Source organism: Convolutriloba macropyga, chromosome 12 (genome assembly GCF_964194025.1).
Source record: "Convolutriloba macropyga chromosome 12, txConMacr16.3, whole genome shotgun sequence".
Classification (NCBI taxonomy): domain Eukaryota; kingdom Metazoa; phylum Xenacoelomorpha; order Acoela; family Convolutidae; genus Convolutriloba; species Convolutriloba macropyga.
The window spans coordinates 34,459,108-34,481,733 of record NC_134479.1 but is presented as its reverse complement, the minus strand read 5'-3'; the positions used below and the strand labels follow the sequence as shown (position 1 = coordinate 34,481,733).

At 36.6% G+C, this 22,626-nt stretch overlaps 1 long non-coding RNA gene across 1 annotated transcript in view; it reads left to right on the top strand.

The window, feature by feature from the left end:
- LOC142351154 (uncharacterized) overlaps positions 1–21,907 on the top strand; it is a 22,867-nt gene extending 960 nt beyond the window's left edge. Inside the window, exon 2 of the long non-coding RNA XR_012760946.1 lies at positions 21,462–21,907. This is a non-coding gene — a long non-coding RNA (uncharacterized LOC142351154). The remainder of the gene's footprint in view (positions 1–21,461) is intronic.
- The last annotated feature ends 719 nt before the right edge of the window (positions 21,908–22,626 follow it).

Here is a 22,626-nt window from a genome sequence, read left to right as displayed (position 1 = left end):
CCGCCTTTTTCTTGGTGCCTGGAAGGGAATTGACTTTTTTCTCAAATAACACTTCCATAGAAACGCGACTTTTAAGTGACAGAAAACACTTGAATTTTCTAGCGGTATCAGACTACAACTAAGTTTTCTTTGTATGTTCAAAGTACTAAATGACATAGATAGTAATACCTGGTCTTTCTCTCATATATAAATATAAAACTATTGATAAACTTTTGAGCAACTGCGAATAGTGTTATTCATTTGACATTTTGTTGCAACGTTTTTGCAGTTTTGATGCAATTTTTTTTTCCTCGCAGTTTTGATTCGAACTTTTTTGTGGTAAATGAGTACCATTTGTTGCAAAAGCCTGAAACCAAATTTATCGGCAAAAAATCGTGCTATTCTACTTTTTGTTACTCTGAGCCAGCTTAAAGTATCTGAAAGTGATGTACAATTGTTTCGTACAATAAAAGCATCAAAAGTTTAATGCTCCCACCTTTTCCACCCTCTTTTCAAGACAATCCATTTTTAAATTAGTGAGCAACTGCGAACAGCGATAATCACATGACATTTATTGCAACTTTTTTTTTTGCAGTTTTTGACGCATTTTCTGTGTTTTTTATTGCAGTTTTTATTCTAATTTTTTCGTGGTAATTAAGTAAAATTTGTTGCAAAAAACATGAAACCAAATTTATTGGCAAAAAATCATGCTGCATTCTACTTTGTAAACTCTGAGCAATCCTTAAGTGTCTGAAAGTGATCTACAATTGTTTCGTACAGCAAAATCTTCAAAAGTATAATGTTTTAGAATATCGATCAAACTATAGTCTTAAACTTAGTGAGAATTAGAAAGAAAGTTTGACTTACAAGATTAGAAAGACAAGCAATATGACTTCGATCAAAGAAATTATAAAAATGAATCGTCAAGAAAAGGTGCTTAGAATCAATATTCGGTTCAAATTGGTGAATCTAGATAACTTTTATTAGAGTTAGATTAATTGATGTAAAATCTTCCCAGCATGTATTAAAAGATGATGATATCTCCGGAAGTGTGAATGAATTCTTAGAAAAGTGCAAATGCATTCCATTTATGGTTCCCTTTGCGACTGATTTGCAGAAGCAAACCATATTGGGTAACCTTTGCGACCCCCACTATAAATCACGGTGCTAAGATTAGTTTTGTATCTTGACTTTTTCACACTGATAATGGGTATATATACAGCTGATTTTTGAGTCCTTTTTTATCCCCAAATTCAAATCACTATCTTGATCTAATAATCAGACCTCTCCTGTAAATCTCTAAATTCTACTGTAAAATATCATTTTGTTATTCTCTCATTTTTGAGAAATTAATTCTTTTACTTAGTTAAAAACTCTTTTTATTCCGCTTGCGAAAGTCCATAACCCAACAGGTTATGAACCCAGCAATTTTCTAAGTCATAAAATTAATTTCCGAAACAAAACTAATTTGTTGTTGACAGTCATAATCCTTTTCTGCTTAGTACCTTTTTTTCACAACTGTTTTGCCTGCTCAAACTACAATGGATCAACAGACAGTGAAGCTGCTGACCTACACAGGAAAGGCACAGGACTTCCAATCTGGAGCACAAGATTTGTGGCGATGATGCAGACGAAGGGACTCTACAAATCACTACTGGGGACAGAGGAGCAATCCAATGAGCCTGCGTCACTGGCCAATGGGGCAACCAATGATGAGAAGAAGAACCACAAGGTGCTGAAGGAAGCATATGAGAAGGAAGTTGCAGATATCAAGGAAAAACGGAACAATATGTGGTGCCATCTGGCACTGACTCTAAATGCAACAACCCTCATGCTGATGAAACATGACTGTGTGCGAGATGATGGCATTGGAGATGGAGCAAAGGCTTGGAAGCTTTTGCAGGAGAGATTTCAGAGTGTGGAGACGCCGACAGTGGTGATTTTAGTGGCACAGCTTGCTCGACTGCAGCTCGAGGATTCTGAGGATTTGGACAGCTTCTTCATCAGAGGACAGGAGTTGCTCACAAGGCTACAAGAAGCAGGGGAAGCAGTCTCAGAGACCCGTTTCAACGCCTTGGTCCTCAATGGTCTGCCAATGAGGTATGAAAGTTTTGTTATACAGGAAAGTTTCAACCCGGCAACGAACTTCACAGAGTTGAGGAAAAGGCTGCAGAAATTTCATGAGAGCACGGTGCAGAGACACAAGGGACAAAGTGGTTCAGTGGCACTGGCAGTGAAGCGTGACTTCAAGAAGGGACCCAAGAAAGGAAACTGCTTTGTGTGTGGGATCCCTGGACACTTTGCCAAGGACTGCAGGAAGAAGGAGACAGCACAATGCAGCAAGTGTGGTGAGAAGGGTCACCTAGACAGGGCATTCAAGAGACAAAGAGATGGAGGCAAACATGAGTCAATGGCAATGGGCCCAACATTGGCTACACCAGACGAGGAAAGCTGGGCAGCTCTTACCCAGTGGAAGACAGCAGGCATGCTAGTGGACAGTGGTTGTACAGATCACATAGTGACGAACATCGATGCGTTCCTGGATTTTGTGCCCATTCAATCAGTGGTCAGAAATCCCAACGGAGAGGCTTCCAGAGTGGAGGGCAGAGTTTGTGTGAGGATCAGCATACCCTCAAACAAAGGGGAATTCCAATGCGAACTCAAAAATGTTCTGTGTGTGCCGAACTATTCTTCAAAACTCCTATCAGTCTCAAGATGCAAGGAGTGGGGACATAGCTTCACTTTCGAGAGAGGAAACAGCTGCATGAAGCTCCAGAAGGGAACTTGGGGAAAACTGACACAAGAAAATAATTTGTTTTACTTGCCCTGCAGCGTTCTAGAATTCAAGATGAGTTCCAACAGCGTGAAACTTGACAGTGCAAGGAAGTGGCACAGACGATTGGGTCATTTGAATCAAGCGGATCTGGTCAGGAATACACCAGAGACAGTGGGGGAACTCGATGATGTATGCAATGTGTGTGCATTGGCCAAGATCACAAAGACTCCAGTACCAAGAGTGGCAGAGACCCAAGCAGAAGAGAAGCTGGATAGGGTGTTCACAGACGTGATGGGACCTTTCAGAGTAGAGTCACTGTCAGGGTTCCGGTTCTGCATAGTCTTTGCAGACCAGTACACGAAGTTTGTGTTTGTGGAATTGCTTAAGGCAAAGAGTGAAGCATTGGCCAGGCTGAAGAAATTTGTTCTCAGTGTGGGGACGCCCAAGAAGCTGAGGCAAGACAATGCAAGGAGTTCCTCTCAGAGCAGTTCAAGACGTACTGCTTAGATGCAGGCATTCTACAGGAGAAGACCATACCAGAGACGCCACAACAGAATGGGTTAGCTGAGAGGTGCAACAGGACACTGCTGGAGATGGCAAGATGTTTGCTCATTGACTCAGGACTTCCCAAGATGATGTGGGGAGCAGCAATTTTTCACCCAGCAAGGATCAGAAACTTGGTTGTGAGACGAGGAGAAGAAAAATGCCAGCAGAGCTGATGAGAGGTATAAAACCTAAGCTTCCAGTTAGTAAATTATCTATTTTTGGTTGCACAGTCTTTATGAGGAAGAGGGACAGAGAAGTCAGCAAACTTGAACCCAAGGCACTGGAAGGAAAGTTTGTGGGTTACACTGAAGGAGAAAACGGATACCTGGTGTACATACCCAACACACGCAAGGTGATGGCAGGTCGAGATGTGATCATCAAGGAGTCTGAAGCGGGCTCAATCCCTGACAACAAAGAAACGGCTGACCTACTAGATGATGGGTCGGAACTGGGAATCTGGCACCCAGGTGATGGTCATCAAGACGACGACAACAGAGAACGACAGGACACATCTACTGCAATAAAGGAGGAGTGGCATGACGCAGGGAGCGTGAATACTCAAGAAACAACACTGAGACAAGAGGCCTAAGAGGTTGAGAAACAGCACAAGATGAAGGATCTACTGCAACAAGAGGGAGTCACAGAGACTCAGAGTCACTGGAAGACAGTGACACAGAAGATTTCTCACAGTTAGAGACAGTTGGCTTCAATGAAGATGCACTGGAACACGCGGACATAGCAGAGCCCAGACGAGGGACACGAGCAAGGAATGTTCCGCAATTTTTTGGAGAAGTCAGGACCCATCTTGCTGTGACTGAGGGCGACTATGTGGAACCCAAAACAGTCTACGAAGCCAAGCAAGGTGACGATTGGGACCAGTGGCACCGGTCAATGAAGGAGGAGGTCAAGGCACTCCAAGACAACGAGACTTGGAACCTAGTGAGACCACCCACAGACAGGGACGTCATACCGGGCAAATGGGTCTACAAAGTGAAATTGGGACCCAGTGGTCAAGTGGACAAATAAAAAGCGCGCTATGTGGCGAGAGGCTTCAAAAAAGTGGAAGGACTGGACTACTTTGAGATTTTTGTGCCTACCTGCAAGCCAGAGACATTCAGGATTCTACTTCAGCTATCAGCGAAGCAGGGCCATGTGATGCACCAATTTGATGTCAAGACTGCTTTCCTGCACTCACCAATCGAGGAAGAAGTGTATCTGGAACAGCCACAGGAGTTTGTAAAACGCGGATCTGATGAGGAGAAGTTAGTATTTCGACTAAATAAATCAACTTATGATTTGAAACAGGCTGCTAACAACTGGAACAAAGAGCTGGCAAACTTCCTACTGAGACAGGGGCTCACCAGAAGCAGGAACGATCACTGCTTGTCCGCAAGATCAGAGGCAGAGGATCACACCTTCATCTTGGTCTGGATTGACGACATCATAGTAGCATCAAGAAGTATGACAGTGGTCTCTGATGTCAAAAAGGCACTAGAAGCAACCTTTCACATGGAAGACAGAGGAAGACAACACCGGTTTCTGGGTCTAAGAATCAGACGAGAAGAGGGCAAAGTCACAGTTGACCAAGAACGCTACATAAAAACAATGCTTGAGCTGTTTCAAATGGATCAATGCAAACCCTCAAGAACTCGAGCTGATTTGAATTTGAAATTTCAGACAGCACAGAACGGAGACGAAGAAGTGGACCAGAGGATCTACAGAAGCTTGGTTGGATCAATTCTATATCTGGCCAAACAGACGAGGCCAGACATCATGTTCACAGTCAACATTCTGTCTAGACACATGAATGCACCTACCAATCAACACTGGATGTGCGGAAAACGACTTCTGCGATATCTTCAAGGTTCAAAAGGTTTAAAACTTACTTACACAAAAAATGCTAGTGATGATTTAGTGGGGGAAAGTGATGCAGACTGGTCTGGAGACGTGAACGACAGAAAATCAACAACGCGCTATTACTTCAAGCTCAACGGACGTGGCGCAGCACTCAGCTGGGGTGTCAAGAAGCAGGCCAAAGTTGCTCTTTCTTCATCAGAAGCAGAATATCAGGGCATGGCAGCAGCAGTTCAGGAAGCACTCTACCTGAAACAACTTCTAGAGGATTTTGGCATCCAACAGAAACGTCCAATAGCAATTGGAGAAGACAACCAAAGTTGTATCAGACTCTGCCAAAACCCAGTCATGCACAAAAGGAGCAAGCACATCGAAACAAAGTTTCACTTCATCCTGGACAAGACGGAGGATGGGACTATTTCAATTCATTACGTCCCTACAGACAAAATGGCAGCGGACATCTTCACAAAGTCCTTTCCCGTTTCGAAAGTGGAAACATTCAGAGCAGTTTTGATGGGAACAGACTCTACGCAATCAGCTCAAGTCTGAGTGGGGGTGTTAGAATATCGATCAAACTATAGTCTTAAACTTAGTGAGAATTAGAAAGAAAGTTTGACTTACAAGATTAGAAAGACAAGCAATATGACTTCGATCAAAGAAATTATAAAAATGAATCGTCAAGAAAAGGTGCTTAGAATCAATATTCGGTTCAAATTAGTGAATCTAGATAACTATTATTAGAGTTAGATTAATTGATGTAAAATCTTCCCAGCTTGTATTAAATGATGATGATATCTCCGGAAGTGTGAATGAATTCTTAGAAAAGTGCAAATGCATTCCATTTATGGTTCCCTTTGCGACTGATTTGCAGAAGCAAACCATATTGGGTAACCTTTGCGACCCCCACTATAAATCACGGTGCTAATATTAGTTTTGTATCTTGACTTTTTCACACTGATAATGGGTATATATACAGCTGATTTTTGAGTCCTTTTTTATCCCCAAATTCAAATCACCATCTTGATCTAACAATCAGATCTATCCTGTAAATCTCTAAATTCTACTGTAAAATATCATTTTGTTATTCTCTCATTTTTGAGAAATTAATTCTCTTATTTAGTTAAAAACGCTTTTTATTCCGCTTGCGAAAGTCCATAACCCAAGATAATGCTCCCAACTTTTCCACATTTTTTTCAAGACATCCCTTTTTAAAACAATTCAAAATATACAAAGAAGTTATTGTTTTATGAAGCACTTCACAATTCTTGTAGATGAAAATAAAACCAATCAGTTAGAAAAACAATCAACAGCAGTAGATTATAATCAAAACAGACCCTTTTTTATGTTTTACTAACATTGATATCCCAGCTGATGGTTATGTTCTTGCACTAATTTAACGGTTGGTTAACAATAAATTACTGGTTAATTTGAATCACGCCAATTTGTCGATTGCCAACTCACTAAAAATGGAAAATTTGCGCCTGTTATTGTTCATTCTTTTCATTTGCAACAAAGAGACATAATTCTGAAACGTGCTTCATAGTTAAGAGGTCTGGGAAATTCAATGGGGAATAATATTTTTGTTCATGAGCGACTGTCGAAAAAGGATGTTATCATTGAAAAAGAAGCTCGAGAACTGGACATTCAATACAAAATTAAGAAATCTCACTTATTGGCTTTTAATGGTGAAAGATATCAACCAGTTATCAATCTCGGATTATCAAAGAAGACAACAAAAGGTTTTGCGAACTAAACAAAATAATGGTACCTCATCCTTGAATAACAAAAGAACCTATAACTTTTCACTTGATATGGACGCAACAAACAGTGGAAGTGACTTACCTATGAACAAAAAACAGAATATCTGCGGTGTTTCATTTCAACAAAACAGAATTTATGCTTAAAAAACTATCATTGTCAGTCTTCTTTCTGAATATCTGGTCTCTAAACAAAAACCTTGAGTAACCAAAAGCTTTTTGCAAACATTTGAGTCCCTACCAGTTTTGATTTGCTCTGTTGAAAATTGGATACCGGAAGGTTCTCATGAAGAACACCACAATTTATCAGGTTATCAGAAATTAATTGCTGAAAATCGGGCTGAAATTGGCGGAGGAGTAGCCATGTTTTGCAAGAAGGATATTTTTTCTTAGAAAGCTTTGCAAGGAATTATTATGAGAGCCTGGGTATAAAAATAAGTAAAAATGACGAAAACTATAATTTGATTAAATGCTTTGTTCCCTCAAGATTTGATAAAAACCAGTTCTTGACTGAAATTGACAGCTATCGTGAGACTCTGCTGGGTGTGAACCAACAATTATAGTATATGGAGTTTTCAATATAGATCAACTATCTTTAAATCCTTTAAAAAATTCATTTGAAGATGTTATCTCTCGTAATGGTAGGAACCCAATGAATTCGGGTTTAGCTAGAGAATTGTCAATAACAAAAAATCCATCGATTTATTTCTGACAAATATCGATAAAAGTCAATGCATAATAAAATCTATCAATTATGACATTACAGATCATTATCCGTAGTTTCTTGTCTGACAAAAAATATGATATAATCCAAGATAAAAGCGTATAAACGTCATACTATTCCTGTTTTCAACAACAAAACACTATTTGAAAAATGCAAAAGGAACTGGAAAACAACTTAAAAATATTTCAGAACAACAATACTGATCAAACTTGCAACGCATTTTGTGATTGTTTAATTTTGTAGTCGACAAATACCAGCCTTTGGTTGAAGTCAAACAAAACGAAAACAGGAAACAATGGGTCAAAAATCGATTATATAATCTTTCTGCGAAAAGAAACAATACAAGAACAAAACTGTTGAGAAAAAAATAACAACGATAAAAATAGATGTCTTCAACTGAAGAGCAAGTGCACTCAAATCATGAACAACGCAAAAAAAATCTACATAAAAAACAATAGTAAAAACTGTAGTAGGGGCTCAAGGAAAATGTACAAAATCAAAAACAAAAAGATAGGCAGGAACAGCAGAAGCCATGTGAGTTCCAAAATTGTTTTCAATAATAGTAGAACTGATGATCCCAGTACCATAGCTGACTAGTTCAATGAACGCTTTAAAATTGTTGCAGAAGAAATAGTTATTAGATTACCTCAAAAAGGTTTGCCAACATCTCATTATACTGAAGAACAAATCTATGATGCTATATGAAAAAAAATGTGGAAGGAATGTTCTCACAGATATCAAGCCTATTGAATCCTACTTCGCATGGTCTGGATCTGATCATTAACACTTTTATTAAGAGTTTTGACAAATTTTTAGCGCCATTTTAGGTTAATTATATCAACGAATCTTTTTTGAGCGGAGTATTCTCAATTAGTCTGAAACGAGCAATTATCTGACCGTATTTTAAAACGGGATCAAAAACTGATGTCAATAACTAACGAAAAATGTCAATTTTGCCGTCATTGCAAAAATTGTGAAAATCAAAATTGTTAACTACATTGAGAAATTCAAAATTATTGGTCAAAATCAGTTTCGTTTCCACAGTCAGATGTCAACAGTTGATGCACTCGTAAATGTAGTAAAAAACATAAAATTGCACAAAGAAAAAGCGAACTATAGAACAACTGTCTAACTAGATTTGAAAAAGGCATTCGTCACTGAAAATCACTCGTTGCTGTTGAAAAAATTAGAAAACTTTGGATTTAGTGGTCGGGTTTTAAGCTGGCTTTCTTCATATCTCAAATCAAGAACACAGTGCGTTATATGGAAAAATAGAAAAAAGAATGAGCTAATAATAAAAATTGGAGTTTTTCAAGGCTCTGTTGTGGTTCCTCTATTATTTATACTATACTTTTTTTGCTGACGACACTAGCCTCCTTTTCAAAAGAAGACTAACTTCTGAAGAAATAAAACTGATATTCATTCCGTTTCACATTGCCTAGAACAAAAAAATGAATTTAAACGAGTCAAAAACAATTTCAATGAATTTTTTTTGAGACTAAGGCAAATACAAACTATCAAAATTGTGCAGCTGCAGTTCAGAAGTGGATTACATACAAATATCTAAGAGTAATTCTAGACGTGAATCTAATTTTCAAAGCACATGTGGAATCCATTTGTTTGAAATTAAAGAAGTTGATCGGAATAATTGCAAAGCTAAGGAAAACTTGCAGTAGCAACACCAGCATGATGTTCTACAGAACTACGATACTTCCAATTTTTGAGTAATGAAGTCTTATTGTTGGTGGAACAACGTTAAAAAAGCTGCAAAAAACGAACAGTTACAGAAGCAACTTTAGAGAATTGTCGTTAGAAAGAAATTAAGTGACTCCGTCTTTGAAACCTTTTTCGAGTTAAAATTTTTAACTATTAGTGACCTATCCATAAAACATCTGCCGTCGTTCAGCCTTAAATCTTACTTTGGGTTACATTCAAATGAAATGAAGAAGTAGATTTTGACCGCAAATCAAAATACTCGCTCGAAAACCACTCGCATTACGCAAACAAAAACCTCAAAAAGAAATTCAACTCGGCCATCTCTAGGGTATCGCGGCAGATTTTTGGTAATTTTTTTTACTGAATCAAAAAATACTACCTGAGCTTAAAAGAACCATTTCCTGAATAAAAGATTGAAAAACTGGTCACTGAACTTCAATATAGCTTGATCATAAAAAACGACACGCCGAAAAGCTTGCCTTCAAAAATTATTCTGGGGTTAATTAAGATACGTTAGTATTTGTAAGCGTCCACTCCTGATGAAGCTTTGGATTTATCTAATTTTAATAGTGGATTCTGCTGTTTCCACAACTTCTTCGTGCTATATAAGTATACAGGAGAAATTCAAACTCAAAATTCAAAATGAAATACCACGCTAAAGACAGAGTTTGCGTAATTTCCCATCGGAACTTTTCTTTAGTTCTTTAGTAGGATTTAGCAAATTTGCTGAATTTCTCCGAAACCATATACACCAATTGACGTCTTCTATTCTTACAAAATTAAATTTTTTTAAATGGTTACTGATACATGGACGATTAAAATTGTCAGATTGCATACCCGCAGTGCGCGAGCTGAGTGAGTCTGTCACCACCAGTACGTGTGTTTAATACATCCCGTGCTTTACTCTAGTTGGTCTGATTATAGCTGATTTTGGCCTGGTTTGCCTGGTACTCTCTGTGAGCGACGCAAGTCAGTCTGGTCAGAGCTGGCTTGGGTCACACACCTCACCCTTGCCATCAAATATTTGAAACGATCATCATTGTGCCAAAATTTGGCATATTTTACGCTTGAAAAATTATGGCTAATTTTTAGAAACATTTTATATATATATATATATATATATATATATATATATATATATATATATATAGATGTGTGTGTGTATGTGTGTTGAAATATTTTCAACGCAGCACAACAGCAGCATTATTCTTAGAGGCCATTTTGGTTATTTTATTTTTTGGGTTACTTTTGAGTTGTTTTTCTCCACTTGGTACCCTTTTTTGCCATAGAAATAAGCAAATATTGAGGAAACGGGTCTCAGATGTATTACGTAATTACTTATTTAACCCCAATTATTTTACCTTTAATTTAGGAAGTGTTTTTCCATACAAAAGATTGATACATTAACCATTTCGCGTCATTTCGCTAAAATTTAGATCAAATTGAACTAGTCTCTCTTTTCGGTCAGTAAACAAATCGGCTTAGATGCTTAGACGATTATTTCCTGTAAAAAATGCCCCCGAATAAAGATTACTTTTTGACATAGAGTAATCAAAATTTAAACCATTCGGATTTCTTGTGACACTTTCCTTATTAGCCCCACTTTCTAACTGATGCTCATTTAATTGGTTCTACAATCTTAAAAGCTCTTTTTGTGGTTGTTTGTTTGAGTGACGAGCAACAATGTAAAAAGATGTGCTGCCATTGTTGTTTCTATAAAGTAGAAGTTTATCAAATTAACACTGTCGCTCTCTCATTTTATTACTTTATTCAACATTTCTTTTTAATTGGCCACTTTACAAATGTAATACGAAAATTTGGCAGTATCTGAAACATTTTTGTACCTATTTTACGAAAAAGAAAGCAACTTTTTCTCACAAATTCCTTAGTTTTTTCACCTATTTCATATGGAATTCAAATCGATAAAATTAAAAATGTACTCTTAACACAGGATAAAGAAGGCTAACATTGATACACTTTTCTGGAGACAAGAATTATAGACTTCAAGAGAAAAAACTTTGATTAATCAGTGGTGACATAGTTGAATGGAGTCAAATATTGCGTTTCCCGTTTTTATGCAAGAGTTTCTAAATAGTGTTGGTTCTTGAACTTTTTTCGCAAAACTGGGAGACCCTCAGTTGACATTATTTCGCTCTACCTATCTTAAAAGTCTAAGGAGGCGATAATGTCCCATTTCCCGTCTTCGTAGGCAAATTTATTTAATGCAACAGTTGTTCAAGTAGACACAAATGCTAATTTTCAGAAAACAAATTACATTTTTTTTACTGCACAAAACTGAAGTTTTGTGCTCGAGAAAGTTATTTACTCGAAACGAATATTTCATTTTTTTTCACGATATTTGTTACTAACGAGTCAGGTATAAATGAGAGAAAATCTAGTTTGTAAATAATTGTGTCAAGCGGGGTGGATATTACCCTCAGAATGTCCATTATCGTATTCTAGTTCATGTTCATCATTTGAAGGACAGGTGCTTCCATTTAGTTATTTATTTCAGTTCTTCATACGTATTCTAATGTCTGTTCAAATCCTAGACAGGAAACTGTCTGATCACGCATGTAAACATTTCTTGAGCACTTCCTTATATGTGATTAACTTGTGAAATAATGTTACTACCTTTAAATCTCGGTTTTACCTTAATCTTAATTTCATTCTCCAATTTACAATTCAGTTCACAATTTACAATTGTGTCACTTCTACAATTCAGTTCCAATTTAACATTAGTCAATCGGTTTTCATTTAGGCCTGCTCAATTTGGTGTTGAGCAATTCGCGCGGCGAAAACTAGTTTCGCAAACTGAGAAGTCAAAGAACCGAAAGTTAATAAGCAAACGCAACGCAACTGTCTTCGCTAATTTGTTTGGAAAGCATTTGCTACTCGATTGACTTGTGCAAAAGTAATCGAGTACAACATGGCGCTGTCAGCAGCTGAGTCGAGAAAGACGCCCCTTCACGTTGACGCATTCTGAGAGAAACCAACCGTCACTCCACCACTTTCGTGGGACAAATGGACGCAACAATGGAAGTTGGCATTGTTGGCGAAAGAAGGGATTCAACTTGAACTCCCGTTGAATGGACCACCTTCTACAGTAACATACCCGCCCGAACCGACATACGAGGAGTCTGCGGAGAACCATTTACAAGCAACAGAAAGGGACCGAAAAGTTCGCAATCAGCAACTAAAAGTAAATTGGCAAAACTGAAGTAAAAAGATCGATGAAATTGGCATTTTGTTAGGGGATAAACCTTGGGGAATTTGCGAGCAGAAATATGCATCACTACTTTACTTAAGCGTCGGAATCTTTAAAATCAAACACACATACTTTCAAATCGAGAAAGAACCATTCAAGAAACTTTGGCAGGTGATGGATGATTCCGTCACTAAAGTTGGGAATATCACGTATGATCGTTTCGTATTCTTCTCATCTAAGCAACAAAAAGGCCAATCCGTTGAATGTTTTTACGGTCGCTCAATCCAACAGGCGGAAAACTGCAGTCTTTGGGATGAGGAAACTACTCTCATCAGAGACGCATTTGTACTTAACATGATGGACTTTGATACTCAAAAATAATTGTTGAAAAAAACCGTTTCACGTACAAAGACTCTCGAGGTCTCAATACAAATGGAAATGGGGGCACAAAAACAGCAGAAAACAAATCAAAATTTGAATATAGCCGCAAACTCGGTTAATGCTGTCAACAATTTCTAAACCCGCATCGCAACGCGAAATACCAACCAACACGTAAGGACTTCACTCGGTACCCAACTGTCCAGCAAAACTACCAGTATACTAGCATTTGTGGCAATTGTGGCCAACGATGGAGTCACAACCACAGTCCAATTTGCCCCGCAAATAGAAAAAAGTGCAATAATTGTGGTATAACCGGACATTTTGCAAAGAAATGCAGAAAACCGAAAAAACCTTAAGAACAATCATCTAATTCTCCGCAAACGAATGTTAATCAAATCAACAAATCTACTGAAAAAAGTGATGACGAAGAGTCAGTCAATTATATCATGAGCTATCAACAACTCTATGATCATGTCTATGACTCCAACTATGATAGCGATTCAGATGGTTATGTAGCTGCCATCTCTTGTGATTCGGGAAACCATTTGGAACCTTTAAAAGCTAAAACACAGTTTGGAAAAGTACAAGCAAATGCAATGATTGATTCTGGAAGTGTAGTGAAGTTCACCAAAACGCTGGCAAACAGAATACTACGAAATACACCATCTGCAAAATAGGTCACTACAAAACAAAACAAAGACTTGAAAACTTTTTCAAATGAGCCAATTAAAGTGCTTGGTCAACTCGCAACATTGGTGACATACAATGACTGGACTTGCGATGACGCTCATCTAGCAGTTGTGGAAGACAGACATAAGATCATCATCGGAAGAGACCTCTTCAACAGTCTTGGCCTCGCAGTTGTCCAACAACAAGTAGAAAGCGGTAAACGTGTTAATAATATTAATAATTCTACATATAAAGTTAAAGACACAATTGCAGCACAATTTCCCCATTTGGTTTCAAGAATTGGCCTTCCAAAGACACATATAGAGAAATCCAAGTTCCATCAAAAGTTTACAGCAAAGCATCAAAAAGGTTGACGCGTTCCAGTAAATAAAAAACCTAGGGTCATGGCGGAATTAGATCGTTTACAGACTGAAGGTCACATCGAAAAAATGTCTAGTTGTTCGGACGAACATTTCATACCACCAATCGTTATTACAGTGAAGAAAGATCAATCTATAAAATTAGAATTAGACTCTAAAGTGTTAATTAAAGCAATACACAAAAACAAATATCAAATGCCCAACATAGACAAAATAATAGATTCAATCTCACAACACTTCAAAAACACTCAAAACGGTCAACTAGTATTTTTTTCAACAATAAATCTCAAATATGCTTATAGTCAATTACAATTACACAAAGATACAGCAAAACATTGTAACTTCAATATCATTTCTGGAGAATCCACTGGCACTAATAGATTCAAAACAGGATTCTACGGCCTCACTGACATGCCGGTAGATTTCTAAAAAGCCATGGATTATACACTTTAAGGTCTATAAAACACCTATTGCTTCTTAGATGATATTTTAATTGTTAGCAGGGGGTCTGAATCTGATCATATGACCTATGTCACAAAATGCCTCAAAAGTCTAGACGATGATAATTTGAGAATTAATCTTCAAAAATGTCACTTTGCAAAAGCAGAAATTGAATCTCTTGGGTACAAATTTACCCAAACTGGCATATCACCACTTGAAAATAAAACTGCAGCTATATTAGCAATACCACGACAATCAACATTAAAACGTTTGCGATACTTTCTTGGGTCAGTACACTATATTGGTAAATTCATGCCACATCTAGCAAAATTTTGCCACCACTTAGACCGCTTCTTAGAAAATTTACGAAGTCTATTTGGACTGAGGAACACACCAAACATTTCAATTTAATAAAAGACAAAATTGCCGCAAGTACTGAGAACAGCCACTATCATCCTGAATTAGACGTCCGAGTGAAATGTGCTGCTTCGCGTTCCGGCTTGAGAGCTGCACTTGAGCAGAATACCCCCGTCGGATGAAAACCTATAACATTTGCGTCGCGATTTCTAAACTCCACAGAAGAACGTTATTGCGTTAATGAGTTGGAGTTACAGGGATTAGTTTGGTCAACCGGTTGTTTTATATACTATTTGTATGGGAAGAACTTCAATGTCTTAACAGATCATCGTGCACTATTATCCATACTAAAAGAAAACAGATCAAACAATTCCTACATTAGTCAATTTTCTAGATGGATTGACCGTTCACTCCATATAATTTCACAATTGAGCATATGCCGGGAGCGAAAATGGGCCTTGTCGATTATATATCTAGACATCCATTTGCAAACACTAAAAAAGTCTCTACTTGTGACGAAAATTTCTTAGTAGCAACAATATTTAAAATTCGCGACTCAGTTAAACACTTAATTAGAAAAAGAAAAACACTATACAAAAATTTAATAGCATAATAAAGTCACATTCACCATCATATTCTTCAGATCGGCTAATCGCGCCGCAAAAACCTACGTTAATACAAAAGCATTCGCAAGTTCAAATTAAACCAGTTGCATTAAAATTGCTACATTGTAAAAGATTACTACCACCTGCTCCGCAATTAACACATCAGAATTCAACTGTTAATCCACATTTAAATATACCATTCGCATCGCAAATGCCCTCTAAAATTTTAAAACTACAATTTGTATCAAATAAACCATCACTGCATAAATCACATTCCATTAACAAAATTGTTGCAAATAAGCTGCAAAATTCAGACAATAAAAAATGTGAACAATGTGAACAATTATACCCAATCAAGCCCATTATTGACATTAAACCAAGTAATCAACAGAAATTCTTCAAATTAAGTGCGAAAACACAAATCCTGAGTATAAATACGTCCCACCAAACACTACCTCGCTTTTTGCCTAAAATCCACTCAGAATCAATTCGCATTAGAATACTTCAGTTAATTCAACTTCTAAAATGCCACGAACAATGACCAATAAATCAACTCCAACAAAGGCCCGAGTAACTTTCTCGGACATTTTTTCATCTACACCTTCCACGAATACTTCATCGAACACTGCAACAACCCCTTTTACCAGTGTTGCAGATACAGCGGAAGATATACGCTTCACGGACACCCTCTACAAAGTTTTCAGTACAAAGACGCAATACTAAAAGAAGTTCGCGATTGTGTTCTCAGAGACGAACCAGACAGGCTAAAAGAAATCAGTCACTACATCTTCTCCTACTGGCGGGATCTCAGCGTTAAGCATGGTTGCATATGCATCGACAAACGAATTGCTATTCCCAAAGAAATCAAAGACGCTGTGCTAGAAGACATCCAACCTACACACCCAGGGAATTTTGCTATGTTGTCTCTAGCACTGAACGTTTGGTGGCCATATATCCACCGGGATATATTGGCAAAAGCAAGCGAGTGCAAAGCCTGCACTGAAATTGGTAAAAATTTAAAATTATTGATTCCGCATTGCAAATGGTCACCTTTGCCAAAATTTATTGAACCGAATGACGAAACCCAAATAGATTTTGATGGGCCGATTAATAACGAAAAGTAGAACAAAATTTCATTACAAGCGTTGATAAATACTCAAAATACCCTACGGCAGAAATAGTAAATAACGCATCTGGCAAAAATTTAATTAAATTTCTAAATAACTATATATATATATATATATATATATATATATATATATAATCATGGAGTACCCAGAACTATTAGATTAGATCAAGCTAGATGCTCTACGGGCAAAAAGTTTGAAACAGTACAAAAAGTTTTGTACAGAAAACGATATTACACCAATATATGTACCTGCAAATGATCATACAGCTATAGATTTAGTAGAACGTCTTATCCAAACTATTAAACTTCAATTATCATGTACGAAAACACATTTAAATAAAAATTTTAACCTAGAAACATCACTATGTGCAATCATACAACGCTTAAGAATATCCAAGCAAAAAACAAAAGACAATACACCATTTGAAGCACATTTTGGTAGAAAATGTAACAAACCAAGTTCAAATATCACGACGAAATCAAATAACAAAAGCTTAAACTATAACAAAATAATTAAACATTATTTAGATGAAGATACAATTCCGGGCAGGCCATACTTGAAAGAAGAACAATGGGCGGACACGGCCTTGTGTTCTGACACAGAAATAGCGAAAGTGATTTGCGCAGCAATTACCCGAGCTCACAAAGAACAAGAAAAAATGAAAGACGGCGAATTGCGGCTCATGTGGTCGGAAGGCATCGCAAGACCAATTCCGCGGAGCGAACGCAGCGTTAAGTAAAGATCGGACAACATATTCACGCCAGTCAAAGGCAGAAAAAGAACTTGGACGAGATCTATGAAGTTCTTTCGCCAGATAGCACAGTTGGTAAAGTAACCCCAACAACGGTTATTATGAAAGAACGGAATTGACAGGAAATTCGAGTTAGAAGTTCCGATATTGCAAAATTCGGAACTCGAAACGAACGAGACACAGAGTTGGGACAGTACATAGAAAGAAGGCCTAAGATAATTCACGAGAAAACACTCGAGGTGAAAGTTTTAAATCATCGAAACGATCTAACCCGAAAAAATTTGAGTAGCAAAAAGATCAAGCGAAACAAAAGACAGCCGGATGATTTTGTTGTAATTTCGTCAGAACGATCATGTATATCGACCTCGAGTAACGTGGCACGCGCACTCAGAATGCGCATTCCTAAACGTAATCCAAAACTCGACGATGCTTTTTTTAATAGACTGGATTTAACCCAAATTCTCCATTTCAGTAAACCTATACCACTTGCTGCACCCCCTACAAAACCGATTCAAGCTGGACCATCTGCACCGCAATCGACTACACCAAGACAACTAACACCCGTCTTGCAAAAAGAGAAACGGAAAATTACAATGAGTGATACGTCAGATTCTGACACATCGTCGATCAAAAGGAGCAAACGTTTGCTAAAGAAGCAGAAAAAGCCAACATCATCGTCATCAATCGTAGAAAATAGACAGCACACTGAAGGTTATTCAGCTGAGATACCTATCTCAGATTCTACATTCATTGGGGAAGTTTCACCACCAAACCCTAATGAGAGATGGTCCGTGGATCCTAACCCAAATCTACCTAGAGAAATGACAGTTTTACAATCTGAATCGAATTAAACTCAAAAACTCTTTGAGCTTTATATCTATTTTATTATTCAATATTTTACTACGTATATAACCGGTGAAAAAGTACTAATTTTCTGATTTTATTTATTATTTTTTTTCTCCGACAAGGAGAAATGTCATACGGGATGGATATTACCCTCAGAATATCCATTACCGTATTCTAGTTCATGTTCATCATTTGAAGGACAGGTGCTTCCATTTAGTTATTTATTTCGGTTCTTCATACATATTCTAATGTCTGTTCATATCCTAGACAGGACACTGTCTGATCACGCTTGTAAACATTTCTTGAGCACTTCCTTATATATGATTAACTTGAGAATTAATGTTACTTCCTTTTAAACTCGGTTTTACCTTAATCTTGATTTCTTTCTTCAGGTTGCACTGCTACAATTCAGTTCTAATTTAACATTAGTCAATCGCTTTTCAATTAAGCCAGCTCAATTTGGTATTGAGCCATTGGCACCACGAACACTAGTTTTGCAAATTGCGAAGTCAAAGAACCGAAAGTTAATGAGCAAACGCAACGCAATTGCCTTTGCTAATTTGTTTGGAAAGCATTTGCTACTCGATTGACTTGTGAAAAAGTAATCGAGTACAACAAATTGCATAACAGGCCCGCACATAATTAATTAGAGACAAACTGCAAATTAAAACAATAAAAACTGCTGAATAAAATGAACGTTTTGCACAATAAAAACAATAAAAACTGCAAAATGAACGTTTTGCTTCTTAATGCTTGTTTTGGTGTGTACACAAACACATTGCAATATATTTTTTTAAAAAATCTCAAAACTGAAACAATTGACGTCAAAAATTAAAAAAAATTATGATAATAAATGATTACGTCAATGAGTCAGTTAAATTTAACTCATGAAATTAGGTCATCTTCAACCAAATATAATCCAGTATTTTTATTTCGCAATGTAAATCGAAGAAGAGGAAACAATTATTTACTTTGTAATCAAGGCGGGCAATTTCTTGCTTCAGCGATTCGTGACACTTGATATTGAACTATAACAACTGAACATTCGATCAGTTTACCAAAGCAATTACATAAATCGTTCAACTCATAACCAATTACAAGGTAACGAATTAACTTCTATATATTCGAGTTTCCTTATTATTGAATGAGTGTACACAACTGATGCTGTTTAAGGTTTTAATTTAATTATTATGAAAATATTGCATAGAAGACTAGCAAAAATTAAATTTTTTTTGTTTTTGTCCTGTTTCGTTATCGGGTCAGTCAAATTGTTGGTTTGTGGATGAGAAATACGTTACCTGGGTCGAGGTTTTTGGGTAATTTTTTGTAAGAAATGCGGCGAATGCTGTGAAATTTTGTATGAAATGCGGTAATTACGGTGAATAACGCATTTCACCGAATTTCCTACAAAAATTCACCGCATTTCTTACAAAATTTCACAGCATCGACTTTTGTGGCAAAGTAATTTCAGAAATGTGGTAATATGCTGAACAAAATAATTCACCGCATTTCAACGCATTTCTTACAAAAAATCACCGCTAAATTCACCGCAATTCTTACAAAAATTCACCGCATTTGTTTTCCAACGTTTTTCCAAATACTTGGTGAAAATTATTTATTTTCACCGTATTTTACCGCATTTCTCACATAAATTAACCGCCAAACCTCGACCCGGGCAAGATACAAATGTCTCGCAATTGATTGTCTTGTTTTTCACAATTTCTTACCAAATTGCATGGAACGTATGTTTCTCTATAGATCTCAAAATACCTCGGCTTCTCGTAATAGGGAATTTTTTGAGAGCAGAAAAACGGGTTTGACTTATTTTGCAGTTGAAAGTACATATAGGTTTTTTTTTAATTTTAATCTTCTAAAATCGTTAACAACTGGATCACGTGTAACATTATTTTGTGTCAAATGGTGGTACACTTTTCCTTTTTTGTGTGCTGGATTTTGAACCTTTTTAAAATAAAAATGAGAGAATTCGTCGGGGTTTTCTTTGCATTTTTATGCTAATAAGGGTAAGCTGATTATACTTACAGAGAAATGAGAGTCTAGATTATGTAGTCGACAAAGAATATTTTGTAAGCCCAAGACCTCTAATCTTTTAGTGATATAATTGATCCAGCTAAATAATATGACATCTCTAGTTTTTATTTTATTTTGAGTTCTATATTGAGAACATTTTTGAACGCAAGATGCAAAAAAGCGACGCCTTGTTTAAAATAACGCATGCTGTTTTTACCATTATAACTATTATGCTTTTCATAGATATATTGATTGCCCCTTTCTTCTTATGGGTTCGTAAGATAAACTGACGCTTTCTCAAATATCGCTAAGACGCCAAATTCGCTTCTGAAATGTCCTGTGGAGTTAACTTTCAGTATATGGTGGCGAAAAAAGTACAAATTAAATTTGGTATATAGTTTTGGCTTTTAATTTTGTTACCAATTATCTTACCATATTGTCAGAATCGAACACAACAAAAACGCGTCAGTTAGTTTATTGTCAGCTTGCTAGCGCCCCATATCAACTATTCATGCTTCCTCAAAAGACTAATTTGGCATAATTGTTTATTTCCACAAACACATTCCCGATTAAACCTTCCATATTTTTGTAGTGTATATCTGTATGCAGTATGTGCAACAAATTTTCCATTTAGTTTTTAAGCGCAAACTTTAATAGACTATCCATAGTTATAGATTGACAAACTAATTTTGTCATATAGACTTTTCACAATTGTAAAATGTCGTATTTTTCTTAATCAGTTGGACAACTTTTGCGAAATGTTTAATGGTTTTATTTTTGTTAGATAAATATTTTAGTGCTGTTATTTTAGTTAGTGCTGTTAGTGCTGGATTTTTTTACATTGACAAAAAACGTTTGATCCAAACAATTTTTTTGTGTAATCTTCGTGTGTTTGAAACTTATCTCATACGAGGTCATTTCGAACTAAAACTACCGCCATCAAACACCAGTTTACATCATTTTCAAGACTGTTACTAGTCCTGGGTCAAAATTTGACCAGATCTGTGAACAGACAATAGAGCTTTTTTGGAATAATCATCTATGATCTGACCAAAACAAAAATTCTTTAAATGGGAATTCTTTAAACTAAATATCTGTATAAAGTATGATTTTTCCAGATATTTTATCATCAAAAAAATTAAACCCTATCCCTCAGTTTAATACCCTTCATCCACCGAATATGGTCTTTATATTTTCATCCTCAAACGAGTTAAGTTGAGCTTTTGACACCATTTTTGGAACCCACCCCTCAAAAAAATCGGACAAATCTAGTTAAAAAACCAAAAGAATTGCAAGTTGTTCTTGATTTTCAGAAACATAATTATCTGATGCGCTTATTGGTAGTGCACAAATTATTATTAGTTTACAAGCTGCAATTTCGTATCTTTGTTACAAAATTTACAAAAGTCAGCTCGATTCGAGTGGTTATGTCCGATGTCTTGCACTCTATCTATCATTTCAGGAGTCATTCTATGTTTGTTATTTTTACTATTTATCGGCGTTTTACTTTTTCTTTTAATCGATAATGTGTGAACGAAATTGATTCCGGACAAAATACCCATTACGGAAATATGGAAAAAACGACCCAAAACTGAAGAAGGCGAAGGAGCGGAGTAAATTTCGAAAGAAAAGAAAATCAGAACAACTTATTGTAATTTTTAATGTATTGGTAAATAGTTAGTTGCAAAGGCATGTGTTTGTGTTTTCCCTATTTATCTATTTGTCTATGATTAAATTGAATCTAGCTCTCAATTCCAAATGCTATTGGTGATGCACGATGACTTCACGTACGCACAACGTGCTTCAAATCAGGACTTTGAAAATTGGCTATATTCACACGAATATCTCTTACAATATCTACTAGTTGTTTTTGGAATTTAAACAAGTTTTGTTTTAAAAAAGTTCATGATCAGATAGGAGGCTAACATCAGGCTCCTAATAGACCGATCTACACTAACACAAATCCAAAGAAAATGCCCCCCCCCCCCCCGAAAATGGCCAGAGTTGAATATAAATGTGGGTTTTTCCCATTATAGTTTCCCGTTCCGAGGTTATGCAACGTATATAGCCCACCAGTTACCGCTAACAAACCATGGGGGGGGGGGTTCAATTTTGTGGGTGGGGGCTATAATGCGAAAGATATAAATAGTTAATTGATAAATTCATAATACCAATCCATTTAGAAAAAAAAGAATAAATTAAAGTAGAAGAACATACGAGATAGAACATACGAGAACATACGAATAACTTAAAGTAGAAGAACAAATATATGTTCTAATGCTGAAGAATATACGATCAGTTTTGTTATACCCAAAACTATCCATATACTGATAAATTGTTTTGCAGTTAAAGTTTCCTCAAGTATCTTCAACTAATGACTTTTTCTTCGTTTTTTTTTCTCCAAAAGACCATTAAATTAGTAAGTGTAAGTAAACAGGGCAATTTAGGATTTGGGTCCTAGTCCAAAACAGATAGTTA